At 43.3% G+C, this 16,964-nt stretch overlaps 1 long non-coding RNA gene and 2 pseudogenes across 1 annotated transcript; 1 reads left to right on the forward strand and 2 right to left on the reverse strand.

Moving 5' to 3' along the window:
* Positions 1 to 294: 294 nt before the first annotated feature.
* On the reverse strand, positions 295 to 766 carry LOC119127600. The gene is made up of 2 exons (XR_005098884.1): positions 524 to 766; positions 295 to 440 (listed from the first exon to the last, which is right to left on the reverse strand). It is a non-coding gene; the product is annotated as an uncharacterized LOC119127600 (long non-coding RNA).
* Positions 767 to 11,646: 10,880 nt separating this feature from the next.
* LOC119127860 lies at positions 11,647 to 11,857 on the reverse strand (annotated as a pseudogene).
* A 4,302-nt stretch (positions 11,858 to 16,159) lies between these two features.
* Positions 16,160 to 16,332, forward strand: LOC119127862 (annotated as a pseudogene).
* Positions 16,333 to 16,964: the final 632 nt, after the last annotated feature.

Below are 16,964 nucleotides of genomic sequence, written 5' to 3' on the forward strand. Positions count from 1 at the left end.
TTTGCTATATGCATTTGTTATATGCTTTTCCTACTGCGCATGTGCGGACGCGTTGTATGTCGGGAATCAAGGAAATGATTCAGTTGTTGTAATGGAGTCCCATTGTTGAAGTGTACAAATAAAGTCTAGTGAGACGCACAGTTGTTGTTATCGTCGTTATTCAACTTCACAGAGTGGACTCGTGGCACTGGAGTTGATGTTGCTGGTCTGCGAGGGCTCGTCTGAGCGGTCTTCTGTCATTGCTTTAGCGATTGTTCTGACCCACATGCAGAAAACCAACTCGGAAGTCTAGAATGAGTAAGGAGTCTTTAATGGAGGTGATACGGTGGAGGGTGAGCGGGAGGAGCTGAGCCAGGAGCACGGAGCGGGAGCAGCGATGACGGAGCGTGAGGAGTTCGTCCAGAGCGGGGTGGATCTTGGTGATGGTCCGTGGAGGAAATCTAAGAGCGTGGAACACACAATATTTGGTCAGAGAATTCAATGGCAAGAACTAGGAGCGAGATCAAGGAGCTAGAGGCACAACCGTGGAGGAGATCACATAGGCAGACACTCAGGCGACGAGCCGCTGGCAGCACGCTCCTTAAAAGCCTTCCCCTAACGAGCCTGATGAGCTGCACCTGAGTCCTCCGCCACTCTGCTAACGGCTGCCACCTGTGGACCTGAAAAGAACACCTCCCTGGACCCTGACAGTTACAGAAATGACCACACTTCACACGGATCAATGGTTGTTTAAAACAAAACAATACAACTTCTGTACATTATTTATGCAACTTATACCTGGCTTACGGTTTAATATTTCATATTTGATGGTGGTGACAAGCGGTATAAAAAATTGATGGATGGGTGGATTTAATTTTATCCTCTATAAAAAATTAAAATCCGCAATGCACTGAATCTATCCGCAATAAGTGTTTCAAAAAATATCCGCGATGGACCGAGGCCGTGATTGTCAGGAATGAGTGGAGGAGGGCGACCAAATGCAGCTTGGACGAGGGTTTATTGAAGGGAAGGGAGGGGGGCAAACAAAGACACAAGCGGGACAGAGACTCACGGACAGCAGACAGGATAGAGAAGTCCACTCGGACACTGAACAGATTCTGACCGCGAGCCTCCACACGAGACCGGGGTGAAATGGACGAGCAGGACAGGAACACTAGGCACGGACACGGACGGAAGGAAACAGTAGACACCGACAGGGAGAAACACACGGACAGGGCTTAAATACATCAGATAACAAGAGGGAGCAGGTGACAGACATTACGGTAATGAAGGCTGAGGGAAGTTGCCGGCCGAGCGTCCTCTGGCATAAGCGACAGCGAAAGGTGAACCGCGAAGTAGCGAGGGATTACTGTACAGCAATTACTAATTACTTCAGTCTCAGTGCCTCTAGTTAGTTGCCTCTTTGGTCTGTCCATCCACAAGAAAATGTGAGGGGAAAAGTCACTGATCATGAGTCGCAGTCTCTGTTGTAGTTCATTTCAAAAGTGTTTGATGGGTTTGAGATTGAGACATCAAAACCATTTGTCCATGACTGTATGGGCCTTGCTTTGCACACTTGTTGGTCAGAACTAACTAAAAGTCAGAAATTTCCTCCCCAAATGGTTTCTACAAAGTTGTAATTATCTAATAATAATCTTGGTGTGCTGAAGAAAGAACATTCGAGCAGTTAATAACGAGTTCAGCCCAACCTCTTAATGTACCAAGTTTTTAGATGTTTTAGAGCAATGGCTATCAAACTTTTTACACAAAGTCCTACCTTATCATGAGTAACATTAAAATACAGTGGTGTAGTGGTGTAGTTCATGAATGGGTATGTAGGAGAAAAAATCGTTTAAACAATGAATCAATTACCGTTTTTTACCATGTATAATGCGCAAAATTTAACTAATTTATTATCCTAAAATCTGGGGTGCGCATTATACATGGGTACAATTTGTTTTAATTTTTTTTTTTCATTTTTTTTTTTTGTGAAGAAAATCATGATACAACAATTATTGAAGAAAATCTTGTCACGGATGGTTCTTTACAACGTCACTCTTTTCATTTTAACCTAACTGGTGGTGCCTTTCTGGGCAGTCGGAGAAATCAACGCCAACAAAAAAAATACATCCAGCCTAGTTAAGAAATCACCAGAAAGATCACCATGACAATTGTGAATAATAAATAAATAATTATTATATATATTATATATATTATTATTATAATAATAAATAATTGTGATAAATAACTGGAACATCACTCAAATATTGGTGATCCCGTTGAGAGTCTCACATATTTCTTCGCTATCGAGTTTGCTACTGCATGCGCAGTGATACTGCGGCAGAATAACATCCAGTTGTTCCCAAAGATGATCTTTTTTCTGAAATAATTTTATGTTTATGGACTTAAGTAACCCGGCCGGGTCATACCAAAGACTATAAAAATGGGACCCATTGCCTCCCTGCTTGGCACTCAGCATTAAGGGTTGGAATTGGGGGGTTAGATCACCAAATGATTCCCGAGCGCGGCACCGCTGCTGCTCACTGCTCCCCTCTCCCCCAGGGGATGGATCAAAATCACACGGGGATGGGTCAAATGCAGAGGACAAATTTCACCACACCCAGACGCGTGTGTGACGATCATTGGGACTTTAAAAAAAATAAAATAAAATTAAAAAAAATAAAAAATTAAAAATTTGGGTGCGTATTATACATGGGTACAGGCTTTTTTTCCAGCATCGACATGCCATTTTTAGGGTGCGTATTATACATGGGGGCGCATTATACATGGAAAAAAACGGTAAATGTATTGCACTTAAAATATGTACATATACAAATGTTTCAAAACAAACTTGTCTAAAGGAACAATTTATTTTACTTAAAAATGAACAACTACTGAACTATAAATATACTGTAATGGATTTACAAAAATGTTGAAGTCTATGTAACATTGAATGTTTAATTCATTTATTACTTTCTTTACCAGTAGAGAAATCCCATTTACAAATTACGCACCTTTTTTCAAATACTACCGTAATTTTCGGACTATAAGTCGCGGTTTTTTTCATAGTTTGGGTGGGGGGGCGACTTATACTCAGGAGCGACTTATATATGTTTTTTTTCACAAATTTTTACTTGATCATTAACACATCACTTACTTACAAGTATAGTTGACCACTTCACATGTTATTTTTAGTATAGTTGATCACTTCACATGCTTTGATATCTTTATCTTGAACATATTCAAAACATGAAAAATAGAGAGAAAAAATCAAATAAAGTAATTAACACTTTAAAGCGCCATATCCTCTGGACATGTCCTCTGTCACCAGGATGACATAAAGGAGGAGAAATTTGATCGATGGATTTAATGATTTGGAGTGACACAAATGGTTTGATAATATTGTTGTTTATGTGATAGTTATTTAAAATATAGTTTATATATCGTTGTATGGGCCTGTGGAATAATTTGAACTGCAGCGCGGCACACGGCATTGTTGACAAAGGACGATCGATGGATTTAATGAATTGGAGTGACACAGATGGTTTTATAAACGTGTTATTTATGTAATAGTTTTTTTTAAATAACTGAATGTTACGTCAGGCCTGTTCTCAGCTCCTCGTTTGTGTTTGTCACGTTAGCATACCGTATCGTTTAGCCTGTTGTTGCTCGTTCATGTCTGTTCTTGGTGTTGGATTTTGTCGAATAAATTGCCCCCCAAAATGCGACTTATACTCCGGAGCGACTTATATATGTTTTTTTTCACATTTTTGGGCATTTTATGGCTGGTGCGACTTATACTCCGGAGCGACTTATAGTCCGAAAATTACGGTACATAGATACAGATTCAAACACAAATGCTTTGTTATGTCTTGCATTAAAAAAATATGGTAGTATATATCCCTCTCCAGGCAGGTGTTGCAGATTTGCAACAACTAAAATTTAACCCCCTAATTATTCCACAATAATTTTTTTAGCCTTTTTTTACTCAGAAGTATCACTGCAGAATTGCATTGTGCATTAGTAACAGTTTCCCATCAGCTCACTAGATCGAGTGCTGTCAGGTACGAGGCAGAACAACCAAGTGCGACAGGAACACAAGTTTATTGGTCAAAAGAAAGGAAAAGGGAAACGGGGAGAATGTGGATCCATCCGGGCAGGGTGGCAGCAGCGGAATACTTTGGGCTGGGAGGGGAGGAGAATCCAGGCGGAGCAATGGCACTGGAGTAGTTGGGGGTCGAGTGGCGGTAGGTCAGAGGCGTAGCCAAGCCGGGGCGAGCCGGGGCGGCGCCCCGGTTAGGACTCCCTGCGCCCCGGTTGAAAAAAATCGAGCTTTTTCGATTCTTCATTTTCATGCCGTTTTTTTCTTTCGGTCTTGCGCGAATGTGCTTGCGCTATTCTATGTGCGCGATGTTATCCATTCACCGTTTGCCTCCCGGACCCGGATGTTGTTTTAGCGATCAGCGAACGCCATGGGTGATGTTTGATTTTTTTTCCTGTGGGCGTGCGCCCCTACTGGAAAAATTCCTGGCTACGCCTCTGCGGTAGGTGCTGGAACACGGCTGGGCGCTAACAGGCTGAAGGCAGGCAGGTAGGGGATATCTGGGCAGGAGAGTCAGTGTCGTCAGGTCAGGCAAGGCTCAGCAAAATTGTCGTCAGGTCGAGCAACATGCCCTTTCACGTTCAATATGTCTGCCTTTCGTTCGAAGATTTTATTCAGTCAAGGCAGCCACTGAAATTGTTTGCCTTCCTGATGGGGCTTTATCTGATACAAATTCGGAGGAAGTTAGTGATCCAGATTTTGAGGAAACTTTTGAAGCATGAGTTTGAGCTGACCCTTCATTCCAATGGCCTGCATTATCACTTCCACCAGAAAAAATACCCAAAGTGGTATTTTGACCAATTCATAACTGAATTCGTGTTTGAACTAATTTCTTACCAATCTAACCTGTATTCTATTATGAAGAAAGAAAAACATTCCCTAAAATGGAGCAATTCATTGGTTTACACATATTGGTGACCGACTGGTACGTATGAATGCCATCGAACTGCGTGTAATGGAAGACAACAACACTCTACAACCGAACTGCAACAGTGATGGGACATAACCGATTTGATCATATGTGAACCAGGGATGTGCGGTCAGAGGAGGCAAGGGCTACGCCTCCCCTGCCATCATGAAAAGGGGAAAAACAAATTCAATTGTTTTTATTATAAAGTCATTTCCTTTTTAATTTCAATAGTTTTGTATCATTTTGAACCAAAATCGCAGAATTTTTATAGTTATTTTAAAACCAAAGACGATTCGCTCGGAGGAGCCAACTTCCTGTCTAGCCTCCTCTGAGGATTGCGTAATCACACGGCTGCCTATGTTGACAGGCTATGCAGTTAGACAGAACTGCTCTCTGTCTTTATGTCCCTGTTTGAGTGTTCAAACACTGTGGCTATATTAACTAATTTCCATAGTTAAGCTGATGTATATAATATTTTGTGTTTTTTGTCATCTGTCTGTAACGTTGTGTTTCTTTAGATGAAGAGAACGGCTTTGAAAAGAGACCTTACGGAGGCTACGAAAAAAGGTTCTCCAATCTTATGGCAGGGGGTGCTAGTGATCCCGGGATGCTTCATGCGCCTTCCTGTAGAACAGGGGTCTCAAACTCCAGTCCTCGGGGGCCGCATTCCTACATGTTTTCCAAGTTTCCCTCGTTAAACACACCTGATTCAAATGATCAGTTCATCCTCACGTTCTGCAGGAGCCTGATAATTGAATCAGGTGTGTTTAACGAGGGAAACTTGGAAAACATGTAGGAATGCGGCCCCCGAGGACTGGAGTTTGAGACCCCTGCTGTAGAATAAGAGATCTCCAGTTCAAATTTACAGTGAACAATTGAGGAGCAGTCGTCCATTTATTTCGTTTTACATTTGTTTTGTTTGTTTTTTTTCTCAGTTTTTACATTTCGTTTTACAATGGAGGATTACATATCCAAACAATTTTCCACTATGGATTTTCGGTCGAAGCAGGAGGTCATCAGTAATATGGTCAGATGGGGCCTGGGGACGGATCAGTCGTGTGAGTGTGCCGACGGCACCCAGACCATCGAGCATATCCTCCGAGCGTGCCCCTTATCATGCAAGCCTGAACAACGCTGACTTGCTGATTGTGAATCAGAACACCCTAGAATGGTTGGCTGTTTGGCGTGACAAGCTATGATGATCAGTAAAGTAAGAGCAACTCTGGAGTTAAAAGGTTTGATTCGGACAACGGGACTTAGGAGCATGTCTTTTCAAACGGAGTGGTACGCACGAACGAAAACAAGTTTTTGATTCCATGTGGTTTATTGAGTGTTTTTATGTGTGAAGACTGCTGATATGAGATTTTAATTAAGTTTGATTCCACCTGTGTGGAGTTTGCATGTTCTCCCCGGGCCCGCGTGGGTTTTCTCCGGGCACTCCGGTTTCCTCCCACATCCCAAAAACATGCTTGGTAGACCGATTGAGCACTCCAGATTGTCCCTAGGTGTGAGTGCGAGTGCGAATGGTTGTTTGTCTCTGTTTGCCCTGCGATTGTCTGGCAACCGGTTCAGGGTGTCCCCCGCCTACTGCCCGATGACGGCTGGGATAGGCTCCAGCACACCCGCGACCCCCGTGGGGACTAAGCGGTACGGAAAATGGATGGATGGATGAAGACTAAGGGATTTATATTACCAGAAAGCGCATCTGAGCTCAGTGTTTTTATTGTTTATAATAAAAAGGATCAACAAAAAAGGTGGTGGTGTCGCAAGCTATGTGGATAGAACGTTGAGCTCTAGATTGTACTGAGATTGAAGGTCTAACAATCATTGGACAACATAATGTGATGTTTAACTGTCGCAATATTTTATTTTTTTTTTTAAATGTACGAGACAAAGGCATCAACAGAGGGATAGGACAACCACCCCCCCTTCAAAGAAAGACAACCATGACAGAACGTTTTGGAGAGGTTTTCAAAACACAGTAGCACTCAGGCCCCTTTCCCTGATAGTTGAGGAATAAGTCACTATACAGGTCAGCCGACTTTATTGATGTTGATGCTGATCCTCGCGGTGGAAGACAAGAACAGGTTTGCCCATGTCACCAAAGTTTGACAATGCCACCTATGTGTCCCAGGAACCTCTGTCGTAAGTGAGAGCATTTTCTCCACGGCAGGGTGCATTGTTACTGCGAGCCGCTCTTTCCTTGCTGCAATCAATGTTGACAAGCTCATCTTGATCAAGTTTATCAAAATTTTACAATCACAGAAGAATAAATTGCGGATGGCTATATTGGCTAATAGAGGATATGCACTGACGTCACAGATCGGGGCGGCCATTTTTGTTTGGGTGGCAAAAAGCCTCGTCCGCTGCCACTGGACTCGTGAGGATGGCGGCCTGGGTGGGTGTCGTGAGGGATTGTTTTGTCCAGTTGCACCAAGAAAGCCGCAAGAGATACATTGAAAAGTTGAAAAAATATAACATTCGTGTTGATCCGCTGTGGAAACCAAGTAAGAACACCACCAGCTCAAGCGTAGCAAGAGCTGGGACAGCAAGCGCTTGGTCCTCTGATAAGGCGACTTTTCCGCCATACATTTACAACTATTTGAGAGTTGTTTTTCAGACAAGCTTGATATAAAAATGGAAACTGGCGGATCCAGTTTGGTGTTTCAGATGGGGCCGAACTGATTTTTGGGTGTATCCGCCTGCAGCTGTACCCTGTATCTGCCAGTGACAATGGATGATTCTGACTTATAATTGTAGATATGTGAACAATCTAATTATTAGAAACTAGCAATTGGACAAACATACTGTAATGAAGCTGTGTAATTATGCATTCCTTAGGTCATGGCCGAGTAGCAGCAAGAAAAAGGGAATATTCAAGATTCAAGAATTTTTTATTCGCCATGTTTGAGCGTGCCAAACAAACAAGGATTAACAAGGTTAAAAAACACAGGAATTCTTTTGTCGGTGGGTATTAGCTTTAGTTTCTCGAGGTATGAGCCCATCCAGAATCGTGTCATTGCTTGGCTTTTCGGTGCATTTGGTGTCACGAGATGCAGGGCAAAATATCTGCTTCCGAGGAAGAGCTTTAAGTCCGGCAATCCTTTTCCTCCCTTATCTTTCTTTTTCTTCATGGTGTCCCTCTTCAGTCTCTCCCACTTGGATTTCAGGATGAAGTAAAATATGACTCGGTCCAACTCTAAAAGAACCTTCCTTGTTGGGGTAAAAACAGAACTGATTAGTAAAAGCAAGGGTAAAATCACCGCTTTTATGATTAGAATTTTCCCTTCTATAGTCAGCTCTCTTAATCCCCAAAACCCAAGTCGTTGCCTCACTTTCCCCACCACGTCATCCCAGTTCGTTTTCCCTCCTCCTTCCTGCGTAAATTTGACCCCAAGAATTTTCTGGTTGGTTTGTGTTAAATTTAGTGGGAGTCCTCTTGTTTCTGTTGTTGACCACGGTCCATATAATTGTACTTGGCACTTAGCCCTATTTAGTTTTGAGCCCGAGGCCCTTCCATACCAGTCGGTCAGGTCCTAGGCTTTTGTGACAGATAAGAAGTCTGTACATATAATGTTAAAATCGTCCATATATAAAATACATTTTGTTGTGAGTCCCCCCACCCCCTGGGATGCTCACTCCCTTAATCAATTTGTCTAGTCTTAAAATTTCGGCCAGTGGTCCTATGCATAAAACATAGAGGAGGGCAGATAAGGGACAGCCCGGACGAATACTGCAGTTTATAGGGCTTGTCACAATTACCCCAAAGTTACTATTTTTAGAACAACGAACTGCGCATGCGACGCGGCGCAGCATTTTCGGACACAAGAGCTGCACAGGTAGTGAACAGCTGGAGTGCAAAGGACCAACTCGCTATTTTTTTTTTAAATCAGAAATAACATTAAAGGACCTATCATGGTTGCAACCAAACACTGCTGCTTTGGTGTCTGCCTGAGCGACTCGCGATATGCTGACCGGGATCATATGAGGGGAGTTTTCTTCATATCTTTCCCAAAGCCGCGGAAGAACCGAGAGAAATGCTGAAGCTGGGTAGAAGCTTGTAAACGGCAGGGATTTACAGTACATAATGTCACCAAAGACACATATATATGATCTCTGCATTTTGTCAGTGGAAATGGGCCAACAATTGAAAATCCCGATCCAATACCAGCGACTGCAACGTCTGTGGTGGTAAGTTTATCGTTTGCTTTCTCAGTACAAAGCATGCTATTGCTAACCATAACACGTGTTTACCCATGGAAGCCACTGCTACTACAATGAAATTAAACACTTTTCTGTTTCCTTTTTGAAGAAATTGTGCATATCAAATAGCTTCATCTTACCCATGGAAGCCACTGCTACTACAATGACCGCTGCTACTACAATGAAATTAAACACTTTTCTGTTAACCTTTTCAAGAAATTGTGCATATCAAATAGCTTCATCTTACCCATGGAAGCCACTGCTACTACAATGAAATTAAACACTTTTCTGTTAACCTTTTGAAGAAATTGTACATCTCAAGTAGCTTCATCTTACAGCAGGGGTGGGCAAACTTTTTCACTTGCGGGCCGAATTGGGTTCTAAATTTTGACCGGGGGGCCGAACCAGGAGCAGCTGGATGTAGTGTTTGTGTGAAGTAATATAAATGACATGTAAAGGTCATTGCATAAAAGGTTTTTACTTTTACTAGATACTAAAGCATGGATATTAAAAAAAGCTTTTTGAAAACAAATGCATTTATTAACAGCATTAAAAAAATATTTCACCAAAAAACTACTATCAGTGATTCTTATTAAATACGACACTGTTATGATGAATAACATTTTCCATCACTTCAGCACCTGCAGGTCAGATTTATGAAATATGTTTATCCAATGAGGCGAAATCACATCCAACGGCAAACATTCTGACCAAATACATCATCTTGAAGAATCAGTGAAAGAATACATCTAAATAAAGTAATAAAGAAATCAATAGTATTGTTGGTTTCCCTTTTTTGCTAGTGCATCATAGTCTGGAGTAAAATTTGTTGTGGTAATTCTTAGGATAGAGCCGAGGTGTCGGCCCGTTAACCTAGATCTGTGACGGGCTTTGTTGACGTTCATTTGGCCGAACGTCTTCTCACACACGTAGGTCGAGCCAAATTGTCCACTCTTTTTTAACATTCGGCGCTCAGTGTCCACCTTTCTTTTCTTCGGGCCACTCATTTTAATGGAAGGATTCCAGGGGAAGGTTTGTGGGTGGCATTAGCGTAAAACTGTATCTGAAAACTCAGCGCGCGAATTACGAGAATATTGACGTCACAGCCTACACTCGAAATTCGGCACTGATAGATGAAATTACTACGTACTACTGAGTACGCACACGCACTTGTGAGTGTGCACCGAGCTTTCTGACACGGCTCCCGGGAGTAAATGCGCGGACATTATACTCTTTCATCACAGCAACATCTTCATTACAAATCAAACAGACACACTTTCTGTTGATTTCTTTGAAGAAATACTCATTTTCCCAACGTGTTTGAAATATTCTACACTCACTTGCTATTTTGCGTTTCTTCGGTGCAGCCATTTCTGGGGACTCGCGGTAAAAGTTTTTCTTCGCTTGATTTCATTTGTGTGGCGGGCTCCATCTAGTGTTGAAACTGAGAGGTGCAACAGAGTTGAGCTCAAGGTTCTTGTGCGGGCCATATTCAATTATGTTTTCAGAATTTGCTGCGGGCCAATAAAAACTGGACCGCGGGCCAACTGCGGCCCGCGGGCCGTAGTTTGGACACCCCTGTCTTACAGTGTTATTTTCTTTTACTGTAGTTATTTGTTACATGAGTTTTATTTTAGAATGTATCATTGTCTTCCAATGTTTTGCTAATAGATAAAGCAGATGGCACGCAAAAGGAAAGCACCAACCCAAAGAAATGTAGACACCCCTGATGCATCAATGAAAAAGAGGAGAAGGATGACCCCATGCAGCTCCGGCAGCCAAACGACAGGGGAAGACACAGCTGACCTTCAAACCAATGCTGACACAACCGCAGAGATGCAGGATGCTGCAAAAGCCTTTCTGGAGCTTTAGAACTAACAAAGTAGAACTCCAAACAGATTCCGTCCTACCCTGGGGCTTTTGCTTCCTTAAATTGTTTTACACATTTGTTTATCTCCACTTGGGTAAAATCTTTTGTTAGTAGCTCTTTATCTTTAACTGTTTTTCCAATAAAATCTAACACGTGACATTGTCTCAGAGTGTATGTCTCTCCTATCATACAATCTCTGAAAGTAGTTTTCTACCGTTTCATTTATTTCACTACGTTGCTCTGTGATGTTTCCACTCTCTTTTTGCAATTTGGATATTCCAACTCCTTTGTTTATGATTTTTCAAAAAAAGTACCTGGTGCATTTTTCTCCTTCTTCTATTTCTCTTTCCCTGCTTCTTAGTATCATGCCTTTACTTTTTATATTCGCCAAGCTTCTCAGCTCATTTTTTTACCTGTTTGATTTCTTCATTGAAGTTTATTCCCTTTTGCGACAAGTTAAAATACCTCTGTAGTCGTTTTTGCAATCCTAACATCTGTTTCATTTCTTTAATTTTCTTCTTCTTACCTGCTCTTTTAAAGAAAATCTGAGTTCTTGCCTTTATCATGTCCCACCACTGTGTCAGGGATTTGTACAAGTCCTGAAGGGTCTACCAGTCCTTATACAGCTCCCTGTACTGAGCGACCAAGGCCTCATCCTCAAGCAGGGAGCAGTTTAGTTTGCACAAACCTCTCCCATTAGTCACACCAGTGGGAAGTGAAAGAGTGCAAGACAGTATTACTGTGATAAGAACAGATACTACACTTGATCTTAGCCAAAAGGCTGAGACACAATGGAGTATCCATCCGAGTGACGGACTCGCTTATAGGCTTCTCTGTCTATCCATTCTCACCGATGGTCACAGTACGGCACAGAGTGCTGCTCTTCTGGGCATAGGTAAATCGGCAAACTTGTCTGCCGACTTATTTGTTCACTCTTCTTCACCCGCAGTAATGCATGTAGTTCACGAGGCATATACGTATGTGCCTCCTTTCAGCAGTCTCTATCCAAATACACAGTGTAAGTAACTATTAAATGGGTAGTCCAGATGAAAAGCAAAGATTGATATTTCGCAAAGAACTTTCCAGGGTCATCATACCTCACGGCTGCACCGACAAGAGTTGGGCCAGAAGAATAGAGCGGAACTTATGCAAAAGTGGCAGTGGTGGGATTTGGACCCACACCTCAGGATAGACTGGAGCCTTAATCCAGCGCCTTGGACCGCTCTGCCACATTACCGACCACCCGCTATTTCTACATTGAATTTTTTTGACAATTCTATTAAAACATGAAATTGAAGGCTAAATAGTTGGCTTCTCCACCAGCATCCAGGTTAGTGCTGCCCAACTGAGCTTTGTTCATAATGTAATGAAGCCTGTACACAACAGAGGTGAAACAATATGAGTGACAGTCAGAATCCAGTTGGGACTTGGAACCGAATGCTTGTTTGCTGATTAGAGGGCATCATGAATGATGAGTGCTGAGCAGCAGAAAGGAGCAGTGGGAGCGTGCTGGGCCCATAACCCAGGGGTCGATGGATCGAAACCATCCTCTGCCGTTTGGAGCTTTGGACCTTCTTTCGAATCATGCTTTTGAGAAGAAATGTGCGGATAATATTTTCCACACGTTGGCTGTGCTGCATGGAACTTGACCCATCCTCAATGCATACAATTTACGAGGCATATATGTGCCTTCTTTCACCACTTTCAGTCCAAATACACAGTACCGTTTTTTTTCCATGTATAATGCGCCCCCATGTATAATACGCACCCTAAAAATGGCATGTCGATGCTGGAAAAAAGCCTGTACCCATGTATAATACGCACCCAAATTTTGACTCCTACTTAAGTCCGTAAACGTAAAATTATTTCAGAAAAAAGATCCTCTTTGGGAACAACCGGATGTTATTCTGCCGGTCAGTATCACTGCGCATGCGCTAGCAAACTCGATAGCGGAGAAATGCTTCGGATTTGTGTAGGGTACATTGTGACAGCAAACGAGCAGGTGATCGAGCAAGCGTCTGATACGAGAGCATTGTGTTCGTATGGAGCGTGTTTGAAGTGAACAGCAGAGACGAAAGGAACAAGGCAAAGTGTTGTGAAATAAAATATTACCTGTAATACGCATTTAGGTTTAGAACTGAACTCTCGCTCTTTAGTATATAGCTGACGTGTCTTGTGCATCCGTTCTGCGCATCTGTAATGGCGGCCTCCGTATGATATCCGGTTTGCGATGGAGATTAAAAAACAAACAATATTTGACAATAACAGACCATCAAGGATTGCACCATCGCATCAAACGATGTGTCATCAATTATGAATTTTACTGACTCAGTGTGTTGGGCAGGATGGCTGAATGCGATGCGCGATTGACAACAAACAAGAAGAAAGGTGATTTCAAGTTTTATTTCGAGGGAGATTTTCTTAAAAAATAAAAAAAATAAAAATTGTACCCATGTATAATGCGCACCCCAGATTTTAGGACAATAAATTAGTTACATTTTGCGCATTATACATGGAAAAAAACGGTAGTTACCGATTAAATGGGTACTCCAGGTTAGACTGAAAGCCAAAGATTGATATTTCGCAAAGACCTTTGAAGGGTCCTCATACTTTACGCGGCTGCACTGACAGGAGTTGAGCAAGAAGAACACACCTAAATTGATGCAGAAGTGGCAGTGGTGGGATTTGAACCCATGCCTCAGGAGAGACTGGAGCCTAAATCCAACGCCTTAGACATGAAATCACCACCACTTCACTCCGGTCAGGCATTGTGCTTTGGTCTGCTGCTACCAAGTCTGCCATAGTCATAGAGCTCACCATCCCCATGGGAGGAGGAAATTCAACCTGCCTGCGAGCAGAAAGCCACCAAATACGCAGATTTGGCTGCCGAGTGCAAAGAGGCAGGTTGGTCCACCACCACCTACCCTGTTGAAGAGGGGTACTGGGGCTACATCAGCACAAGGCTGCTTCGTGATGTGGGAACAACTGAGGCTAAGCTCCGAAGGGTAACAAAAGCCCTGGCTGAGGAAGCAGAGAAGGGAAGCTTCTGGCTGTGGCTGAGGAGGAGTAATAAAGATTGGGGTTTAAGGCAGTAAAATGGGCCAGCTGCAGGGGGTGGCAGGGAGACGTCCCTGCCCCCGCTCCGCCACAAGGAGGCGTTCTGAGGTTAAAGCGAGCAAAATGCCGATGAGCGGTCGTCCCCGGCTGACGACCCTGCAGCTCACCTAAGGCGTCGTAGGAGGCGCGACGGGCACTTTTGCCCTGCAGAAACAACACCATACCTATACAATAAATCGCAACAGGCGAAACGACTTCAAAGACAACCAGAATCCAGTTGCAAGTGTTGGGACCTAATGCTTGTTCGGCGTTGAGGGGACAGAATGAGTGATCGGCTGCAGGGTAGCGCGGATGGAGCGTGCTGAGCCCATATCCCGGATGGCTTGATTGATTGAAACCATTTTCTGCTATCTGGAGCTCGTTGTTTCCTCTTGTTAAACAGCCTCCAAACTTCTTTCAAGTGTTGTTCTTGAATAGAAGTATTGTGAAGTTCAGACTTTTCTATGTCACCCTGTTGCAACAACACCGACAAGAACAGATTTTTCTATATCAGTTTTTTATTGGCACTATATACACTTATTTACATTTCAATATGCAGCAATGCCACACAGACTTTTTTCAACATTTGTGAGAGTAAAAACAGGATCATACACCAAAGTGCCAAGGTAAAAACTTATTAAAACACATATTACAATATTGCTTTCAGAAGAAAATCTGTCGCACAGGAGTGTAGTGTTTCCTTACCAAGCGGGACTTCACCCCACCCTCTCAAACAACTCCTCTAAGTGACCTGGCAGAGCATCAAGGGGGCAGCCTCATCCCTCTTGTTTGTTTTTCTCAGCCTCTCATCATAGTCAGGCCGTCGCTGCCGAGACCTTTCCCGTGAAACTCCGGTTCCCTTCTCCGGGCGGGCACAGACAACTGTTCTTGGTGGCCGTCTCCTAGGCTTTCCGCGTGCAGCTGTGAGGGTTGCTGCAGCCATTTGGAGCACAGCCACGGGGGGGTCTGTCTGTGCCGCCTTACCAGCAAGTTTCTGGAAGTCCACATGGCGTCTTTGATGGCGGCAAAGGTGAGCCACTGCTTTGTAAAGTCTTGCTTGCTTTTCAACGGGCTCACCACATAGAGTACAAGGTCTGCATTTAACGCTTCCCTTGCTGGCAAGTCCAGTAATTGCAGGTGGCCGGCTGTCGCCCACTGGTCTACGGCAGCTCTGCACTCCAAGAGCAGGGACCACACCGACGCCTGGGCGCCACAGCCAGGTCAGGGGCACATTGAGAGCGCGGACATGCCCCAGGAGCGCATAACGGACCTGACTGGGAGAACATCATGGGCCACCATCCATGACAGGTCCCGAAGTTTGTTTGAGAGGGCGGGGTAGTTGATGTTGCTTCAGACCGTTGTGGGCTCGCCAAATGCGAGCCCGCGCACTGGACACACCGCTTCCCGCTCCTGCACGACAGAGATCATAGAGCTGTGATTTATTAAAATGTCACCATTTTCTTGTTCTAATCTAAAATTTATTAAAAAGTTCTTGATAAAGGAATAAGAGGATGTCAGGTTAAAAGACACAGGAATTCTTTGGTCGGTGGGTAGTAGCTTTAGTTTCCGGAGGTATGAGCCCATCCAGAATCGTGTCATTCCTTGGCTTTTCGGGCAACATATCTGCTTCCGAGGAAGAGCTTTAAGTCCGGGACTCCTTTTCCTCCCTTATCTTTCTCTTTCTTCATGGTGTCCCTCTTCAGTGGATTTCACTTGGATTTCCAGATGAAGTAAAAAATGTCTCGGTCCAACTCTAAAAGCATCTTCCTTGGTGGGGTAAAAACAAAATTGTTTAGTAAAAACAAGGGTAAAATCACCGCTTTTATGATTAAAAATTTCCCTTCTATAGTCAGCTCTCTTAAGCCCCAAAACCCAAGTCGTTGCCTCACTTTCCCCAACACGTCATCCCATTTTGTTTTCCCTCCTCCTTCCTGCATAAATTTGATCCCAAGAATATTCTGGTTGGTTTGTGTTAAATTTAGTGGGAGTCCTCGGCTGGGTCGCTTCTCGGCCTTTTGGCTAAGATCAAGTGTAGTATTTGTTCTTATCTCTCAGATGCTCCACTCGTCTGTCTTCTGGCTAGGAAGGCGATCGCTTCTCCTGAGTCGCAAGTTCTCAGCCTGACGTGGCAGTGAACTTGGTTCACTTTGTGAAGTAAATAGTGACCTAGTATTGTATTATAAATAACCTTATACTTTTGTTACAGAATCTACTGTGGTAAGTTACTTTGATTTACTTTGTGTTATTTTGTAGTTGTTTAGTTTTCTTTAAGTGTTTCTTTCTTTTTGTGTAAATTTCTTTAAGTGGTGCTTCCGCTATGGCGGCTCCACCATAGTGTACGCCTTACTTTTAAGGAAATGAATGGTGATGTCAAGGTTAGACTTTTCCAGAAAGCTAATCTAATAAACCCTGAAATTTAAAGCATATGAAAACTGCATTATAACATTGCCTTTTAGCAATGGCTTTGATGTGAGCTTTTGCTCTGCGGCAAATCTGCGTGAGTTTTGGAATTGGTATGAGAATGTTAAATCCCAGTTCTCTGTGTTTAATGTTGAAAAGCTGACCGACAACGCTGCGAAAACAGTTATTGTCAGAATGTTTAATGTGACAGTGAACGCAGAGGACATTTGTTATTTGCTGGGAAGATATTGCACGATTAAAGGCCAGGCTATGAAGGTGAGAGATGAAGATGGCATCTGGAATTGTTCCTGGCGGGTCCCCATTCAACAATGGGAGGACCCTCAGGGGTTCCAGGGCCTGAAACATCTCCCATCAGTGATAGTTTTGGGAGAAAACCGAGGCTA

The sequence above is a fragment of the Syngnathus acus genome, chromosome 9 (assembly GCF_901709675.1).
Source record: "Syngnathus acus chromosome 9, fSynAcu1.2, whole genome shotgun sequence".
Taxonomy (NCBI): domain Eukaryota; kingdom Metazoa; phylum Chordata; class Actinopteri; order Syngnathiformes; family Syngnathidae; genus Syngnathus; species Syngnathus acus.